The 9,008-nt window shown below is 38.4% G+C and overlaps 1 long non-coding RNA gene across 1 annotated transcript; it reads left to right on the forward strand.

Annotated features, from left to right (window-relative positions):
- The first annotated feature begins 787 nt into the window (after positions 1-787).
- On the forward strand, positions 788-6,055 carry LOC124284888. Its single transcript, XR_006900667.1, has 2 exons — positions 788-1,914; positions 2,019-6,055. It is a non-coding gene; the product is annotated as an uncharacterized LOC124284888 (long non-coding RNA).
- Positions 6,056-9,008: the final 2,953 nt, after the last annotated feature.

The raw sequence follows: 9,008 nt of genomic DNA on the forward strand, positions 1-9,008 counted from the left end.
TGACCCTTAAACTCAGTGTCAAAATGGTATGTTTCGTGCAGAAGTCAATCCCCCGTGATGGGGTCCTAATCGCGGCAAACACAGACCACAGACAACTGGCAGTTACCAATAATTATAACTTTGGTCCACATTATTCAAAGAATTCACAATCATATATATTGTGTCTACTCACGGATCGAAACGAAGTGTAGTTGACAGAAAATGCATAATATATTTTGCTTCTCTAAATATCATATTTATTGTAGCAACAAACTGGCTTGCTTATTTTACCCCATTCAACAATCACGAACTGATTACCGCCTCGTTTTCCATTGACTGCTAGTTTACAGTAACATCGGTAAAAATGTGTGAATTTAAATGGCTTCCGTATTTTACCCCATTCCATGTGCGTACAACTTCTGCTTACCACGTTCATGAGGGTCCGTATAACGTTAGTGTTAATTATATATATTTTACATAAAAACTGTAATTAAAATTACACAATGCTAGGTTATAATTCTTTGGTTAAATAATAGTACTCTGTATTATATTTTACTGACGACTGCGTCAGAATTTGTCCCGTTATATTATTGTGCAGCTGATTGCTATTTCCGGCTCAGATACACACGGTAATCTTAATCCCTGCAAATAATACAATGCCCAGCAAAAACAATTTAGAACTTAAAAGGTAAATAATCTTGTCTAGTGATGTTTAATTGCAAATTTGACGTCTCTACTGACAAAGTCGTCTTCTGTTGTTTGTTCACGCGAAGTGATACAATGTTGTTTTCTTACCCCTGGAAAAAAGTTTGACGAAAACGTAACCCATGGATAAGACGACCCCCTTCTACAGAATGCTTTTTGGTCCTCAAAATTCGGCTTATAGACGGTCATATACGGTACACTAAATTCTACAGGAGCAAAGACAAGAGACACAGCTACAATGCTGCAGGTATTCACTACCAATAAATCAAGCCATAGGAAAACCAACCAGTACTCCGACCAATAAGCACTCTGATAACAAACAGTTATATCCACTAATGCAGACGTCTGCTCCATATATTTGCTTTCATATCATATTTACACCTGTAGTTTGGGCAAACTGTACAGACGCCTGAGTTAAGCTCATTTGATTCTTATTGTTACTTCACTGAAAGTAGAAACAGGTCACTGCTGTGTCATATATTCGCACTATGGATTGATGGGGTATGGAAGAATGTCGTATGTGCAAACCCATGTTGTACTGGCAAAAGTCCATACTTTGTGAGATAGGCGGCCATCTTGGATATGCAGTTCAAGCAGTATTTTTTGCTGAATTGCAAGAGTGAATTGTGTATCTTCACACTGTTCGTGGCAATATCTTTCATGCATGTAGCTGTCTTCGAATAATCAAATCCTTTTTGTTATTCAATTTTACCAACCTGGGCCATCTTTTGTATAAAGTGTACATGAAATTGTTGTGGTAGCAGTAGAACAGTAAAACACATCAATGCAAATGTCTGATTTGAAAGTTCTCTCTGTGTGAAAAGTTCAAATGTAGGAAGTATTGCTATTTGTGATAGTGGTATATTAGATTAGATGATTCTAGACTGACTTATTTATGCACTTTGTTAAAATACAGATGTTTGTCTCATTTTTATGAATCTTAATACAATCTAAAATCATATGTCATTGCTGACGAGTGTCCACTGGTGAATACAGGCCGCTTACCTCAGTCAGCAGGAGGATGTCCACTCCCATGCCATGGTTGTGGTGTTATTTGGAACAGTTGAAGAGAGAATACCTGTAGCATTTGAGTGTATGATTGCAGTATAACCATGTCATAGTCAGATCAAGTCTCCAGGATTAGGCTGATATTATAGTTAGTTTATTCTGATCCCATTATATTCAAGTGTGTTTCTAATTAGAATTCTAGAATAAGCAGATATCTTTAAGGTCTCTTCAGGTATGCAAGGCATGTGTGAAGCCCATTTCAGGTGTGAATGTTGCTGGAACATTGCTTTTATTGTTAACTCAGTCAGTCAGTCAGATATCTTTAGGTCTCTTCAGGTATGCAAGGCAGAATGTGAACACAGAACATTTTATTGTTAACCTTAAGTGTTAGTATTTGTATACGTAGGTGACTGAAGGGTAATTTGGGTTTCAACACTTGATGCTTTACCCAGCTCGTTAAATCACCTCCTGATACAATGACACTACATCAGCTACAAACACAATTAACTTCCAATACACAATAGTGCCTGTCTCACTTACATCAACTCATTCAACCTCTGTACATGCACATGCATGCATAAATAATGTATGTTCTAGTGGTGTAAGATATAGCCACATACCGGGGGATGATACCTATTTTATGTATATTTAAGTTCAGTTTATTTGTGGAATGCGTCATTGGAATTTCACTCACCTACACATATATTCTCTCTTGCCTAACCTTCTTCTGACTTTATGACTGAGAAAAGTGCATAATAACAGGCTTGAAATACTAATAAGATTGTACAAGTTAATAATTGTTTCAACCCAAGCTGGGATTTGGACAAAACATTTTGGGATAAAAAAATTCTTAATATTCCTATTATCTGACATTAGAAATTCTTTGAACATATTGACTAAAACATGACATTCAGTCTTGTAAAAGTCTCCTCTTCCACATCATTGTCCCACTGTCATTGATATACATGGCACGTCGACTGAGCCATAACGATATTTAGTTTTGACTGTATTGTTACAACCTGGGAACATTTTACTTCCTATGTGGGAATTATTACTGACATTGTGCTTTGCATCTTTAAAAAGGACTTAAGCATGTACCTATGGAAGGTGGAGTGGTTGGGTAGACAAGTGGTTGATGGTCACTTGTCATGCTGAAGACCTGGCTTCAATTTTCCATATGGGTACAATGTGTGAAGCACATTTCTGATGTCCCCGAAATGATTTTCTGGAATATTGCTAAAAGCAGTTAAAGCAAAACCTCACTCACTCTCTCACTCACTCACGTATGAAAGGCTGAAGTGTACATTGTTTTATGTTTGTGAGCAAATCAGTTGTACATTTCACCAATAGAAGTGCCTTTTGTGTCTGTATGTCTGTATCATGTGATCAGTCATGTGATTAGTGTAGTATGTGCTGTTAGTTGACTGTTGTGTGAACTGGTTGAACCAATATGAAGACAGATTTTTCTGTGCTGCAGTTTAAGACGTGTAGTGTACCAGTGTGACCTGGGGAGTGACCCAGTAAAGAATTCTATTTATTGATTTCTGACATGAGACAATCTAAAATGTGTCAGTTGGGTTTACAACCCTGATGTCTTTGGTTACCTTTCCTTATGCTAAGCAGACTGTTAAAGTGAAAATAGGTCTTAAGTGTCTATGTTTTACTTTTGGTTTATCATCTTTTTATCTTTGGCAATTACATCTTATACAGTACATCATACTTTTGGATATATTTATATCACCATTGTCCTTATGTGCCATCATAGCAAACAACAGTTGCCCCAAAGTGGACAATGTCTCGTGAATGGCCATGACACATGTACACGTAATTGATGAAGCAGTGTGAGAACACTGGGCGTAAAGTCACTCATGTGGAACATCATCCCCTTTTCGGACTGTCGACAAGTAATTTGGACGGATTATTTATTGTTGTTGTCGACAGGCCGGGTATAAACCGTCAGAAGTTGTTACCTTTGGTGCAACACGCAAAAACGTGTGAAAAGACATCATTGTGTTACACTGTTCAATATGCTTACTGAAATTGATTTAATTTTTTGCGCTAAACTGTATTATACATACCTAATCAACACAATATTATCTTTAACGGAAGTGGTCTTGACAAGATGTAATATCTGCTATTGATATTAATTTCAATCACTCAAAACATCTTCATGTTTTCGGTCCAGGATTAAGATGACCGAAAGGCCGCTAAAATATTTATATTTTAAAGTCAAAAACAGCAATTGTTATATCGCAGTTTTCATACTATATGTTACTGTTTATTTAGTATATTTTGTATATATCATCCTTATGTTTGAATTCTTGTCTGTTCATCTTGTTCTTTAATTTAACCATTCCATTATTTTCCAAATTGTTTTGTTTCTTATTTCAATGATTCAAAGCTGACACACATATATATTTATACATATAATCAATTTCTTTTTTAAAATATCTTATTATCTCAGCCAGTAATCAATGTGATCAGGTTGGTATATCACTGATGGATTGAAAGATACCCAGTATCTTTTGCTTAAAGCTGAAGCATTTTGGATAGACGGCTGTTGTCGATTAAATGGTGATTGTGGTCAGTGTACTCTGATAGAGGGGATTGATGTTTTTGCTTCACGACTGAATTATTTACATGTGGTCTCAGCGTGCAAAATAGTTTCCAAATTTTGCTAGCCAGACAGGCGAGCTATGCCTGAAAGTTACAAAAAAGCCCACAAAATAATTCATCAGGCCGAAATTTGAATGTAGAAACTAAGCAAAAGATTACAAAAAGGTAAAATACCATAAAAAACAAATGACCAAATGAAAATTCACTATCCAGGCAGGCCAGTGACTTTGGAGATTTACTGGTCTCACTGGATTTTTACTAGCCACAGGCTAGCGGGCAAGTGTCCGCCAGTGTCACACAGTGCAGTCATGATATGGCTGGAACATTGGTGAGAGTGACATTATACATTGTTGACTATCATGTGTGTGTTGGTCAAATACTGAGGTTACGATGCTGATGTACACATACAGGCATTTACTTCAGGGATTGGGTGTGTGTGGGGGGGTATGTGATAGATTAAAGGCAATGAGTGGTTGGGTAAGATGATGGGTGGCAGGGAAACACACACTCATAAAGTGAGGCATCTAAGTCCGGCACTTAAGGTCAGTGATGTAACCCACTTAGACTAATGCTTAGTCCCTGAATATATATAAGTTTGATAGTAACAAATAAACCCTTTTAAATTGAAAGAGATTCCTAGACTTGTTTCATTTAGAGTTTTAGCATTGCAGAGAGGGCTCGGCTAGGGAAAATAATGTGGTTCAGGGACTGTGAGACATCCTATAACCCACCCAGCCACTGCGGCTTCCACAAAGATAGAAGTCTGACAGCTGGTAGTCTAGATTACACACTTTGTGTACTCCTCTGACAAATGTACATTGTCGACATGTTTGATTCTGGCACTTTTGTTGGGTTGTGTCCCATCAACGATTCAAACCCACACTCTCAGAGTGAGGCACCTAATCACCAGCGCACAACCGTGTGGGAACCGTGCCAATTTACACTTGGCAGAGGGTTACACAAAGCATGTGATCTAGATTCCCTCAGATCCAAACCACATTATAAGAAATGACTGCTCCCTTAGGGGACACTTCTCTGCAAATCAAGTTCAAAATCTCCCACCAGTTAACCGCCAGTGCCCTCACTATTTACTTAGTGAATGGGAGTGAACATATGCCCTCTGATTGTGTCAGTATGGAATGACAGACAAGTGGTTAGAGCACCATTCTGAAGGATCTGTGTTCCACTTGGATGCATTGTGTGAAGACCCTTCATCCAGCCATGACATTGCTGGAAAATGGCTAAGTTTGAAAACACAACTCACTTTCTTACTTGTTTGTCAACGCTGATGAGTGAGTGAGTTTAGTTTATGCTGTTTTTAGCAATATTCCAGCAATATCAGAGCACGGGACACCAGAAATGGGCTTCACACATTGTACCTTTTTGGGGTATCGAACCTGGGTCCTCAGCGTGATGAGTGAACGCTTTAACCACTAGGCTACCTCACCGCCCCTTCAATGCTAGTGAACCAGCTTTGAAAGCTTAACATCTCATCCACTAAACAGTTAAACTCAGTGGTACAGAGTTGTACAGTACAGTAGATGTGTTGACAGTGCGGATATACTTTGAGTGTTGCTTACATGTCTAGCTGGTGTGTGTGTTGCTGGGATTGTTGTCAAACAACTTGTGTAATCTGTTGATCTTGTTTGTCCTGTGTTCTCCATGTAGCAATGGAGAGCTCAGCAACCTGTAACAGAATATGGAGTTTAAAAACCAAATGGTATGAATAAAAATATTTAAAACAATATTTATTTGTATTTATTGATATTTTTTTCAATTGTCTTTGATTTAAATATTTTTTTACTACATGTAAATGAAGCTGAGCGAGGTTATAATGTACTTCCCTGTGAACATGTTGCTCCAAGGCTGTACTGAATGCTAAGCCCTAGGATGTGCAGTAATTTTATCCTTTATAGTCCAGGAGGAGAATCTCAAAAGGGGTCTAGAAATAGGATTTCGTGATTCCCAGTACTGATTTTGTTTGACTCTATTTTCAGTTAGTATGATGTCTTGGGCTCATGAAATGGCCTGTAATACTCTCAGATTGTGGTATCAGGGTTTTTTTACAGGCCATTATATGTGGTGGTGGTGTCTGAGCATTTTCGTCACATTTGATTTGCTGCCCAACAACACCTCAAAGTTAATCATGCATAGTTTTACTACTATCAATCTGATCACTTTTATTTTGACTTCTGTGTATTACTAAAGGATGTAGAAATCAAAATGGCCGCCATTTTGTTTTGTCGTGTTTTGCCTTTTCGACGCTTAAATTTACATAAAAATGAACACCAAATGTTTCCATTTACATCCAAAGTTGATACTTTTGATGTTTTTTTACACTTGTCTCTCCTAGAGTGATGGCTTGGGCACAAAACAAGTGGTTTTGTATGGTAATGTATGTTTTACAACTTATTCTTTGAGACAGGGGTATTTTAGAGTTTTTCCGACTTTTCATGAAAATGTGTGGTGGTGATATATTCATTGAAAGTTAACATTATTTTTTAAACTAAAGCTTAGAGACTAAATTGTGCATGTCTATACGAACATGTTCTTTATCCAATACTGTAGGAGACCAGTTTAATCTGGTCAGTACAATGTCAGTATATTTGACCAGACTGACCTTGACAAGGCAGGTGAGGAAATGATAACAGTCTGCTCAATTCTCACCGAAACATGAACTTGATCGTGCAGTCATATCTTATGCCACAGCAGTTACAAGTTGTGTTACCATGGTTACACAAAGTGTTAAGGTGGGCTATAGGGTAGCATCGTGGTTAAAGCCTTAGGTTGTGAGGCTAAGATCTTGGTTTGATTCCCCACATGGGTAAAATGTGTGAAGCCCATTTCTGGGGTTCCTTGCCATATTGCTGGAACATTGCTAAAAGCAGCTCACTCACTCACTCAATTTGAAAATATATGTCTGGGTCTGTTTGCACTCTACCAATGTTTTTGGGTTTCACCAAAATGTCTGAGACATCCACTAACTTTGGGACTTTCCCCCAAATATTCCATTCACCTTGTATGGATGAGAGGGACAGTGGAGTGGCCTAGTGGTTAAAGCGTTCACTCACCAGACCAAAGAGCTGGGTTCGATCCCTCACATGGGTACAATATGTGAAGCCCATTTCTGTTGTCCCCCGCCATGATATTGCTTGAATATTGCTAAAAGGGGTGTAAAACCATACTCTCTCACTCACTGATTGCCTGATACATTAATTCAGTCACTGCATAGATGAGAATAGGTTTGCTCCAAGTTCTGGTGTTGCCAATAAATGGTATTGTACCTGCATAGGATTTTCCTAAGTGACTCTGCTATTTTCTTGCTAAAGATTGCTATACTGGCTAAAGGTGGTCACAACCAGTCAGTGTCTTGTTTGAATGTGAGACACAGAAGGTGAGGAACTTCACATGCAGCTAGTTTTTGTCTGTGGAATGTTAGACATTTAAGGTGAAGGTCACCAAGGGCAACCAGATTATACTTTCCTGAGGAAAGAGAGCTGCTGAAGGTTAGAGGTTATAACACAGACAGTGTTTTATCTGCAGACTGTGAGACCCTGGGGTGACCTAGAACACACGGAAGTACATGCAGTGGTACTGCGTTGTAGTGTGTAGTGACTCATCCCCTGCCCTTGGGATTCCCCACCAGCTGGAGACCACTATAGGACCCTTCTTCAATAGGTCCACTGGGTAATGATGCAAGAAGTATTTGCATGTTCGTTCTAATGACTGTGCACACTTAATGTTTATGATCTGTATTTGTTCAAGATTTGTGTGAGTGGCTAAGTTCATTGAATCAGAAGCATGTATATTGTATAATGCAGCTTGTTGTGAACTATTAAAGGAATATATCTACTGGATTAAGTGACATTACATCTTCACATGATCAAACTTTGTCTCCAGAAAACACAAGTTAGTTGAAGAAAATCAGGTGGGTTCAACAGATTCCCATTAAAAAAAGTTCAGGTACAACTATCACCTGTATGTAGGGTTACAGGTACATCTACATCACCAGTTACATCTACCACCTGTATGTATCATTTAGGTACATCTTTACGTACATCTTTATGTATCATTACAAAAAGGTTGGAGGTACAGCTACATCACCTGTATGTATCATTACAAAGGTTACAGGTACATCTACATCACCTGTGTGTATCATTACAAGGTTACAGGTACATCTACATCATCTGTATGTATCATTCTACATCACCTGTATGTATCATTACAAAGGTTACATGTACACATCTACATCACTTGTCATGTATCATTACAAGGTTGGAGGTACAGCTACATCACCTGTATGTATCATTACAAACCTGTATATCATATTACAAAGGTTGGAGGTACAGCTTACCTGTATGAAATACACGTACATCTACATATGTATCATCACATCCTCCTAGTATCATCCATCAATTATGAACGGTCCCTCAGTCTGGTCAGTACAAGCGTCAGTATATTTGACCACCAGACTGACCTTGATAAGGCAGGTGAGGAAATGATAACAGTCTGCTCCATTCTCACAGAAACATGAACTTGATCGTGCAGTCATATCTTATGCCACAGCAGTTACAAGTTGTGTTACCATGGTTACACAAAGTGTTCAGGTGGGCCATAGGGTAGCATCGTGGTTAAAGCCTTAGGTTGTGATGCTAAAGATCTTGGTTTGATTCCCCACATGGGTAAAATGTGTGAGCCGC

The sequence above is a fragment of the Haliotis rubra genome, unplaced genomic scaffold (assembly GCF_003918875.1).
Source record: "Haliotis rubra isolate DU_JTF1 unplaced genomic scaffold, ASM391887v1 Scf347, whole genome shotgun sequence".
In the NCBI taxonomy this organism is placed as follows: Eukaryota; Metazoa; Mollusca; class Gastropoda; order Lepetellida; family Haliotidae; genus Haliotis; species Haliotis rubra.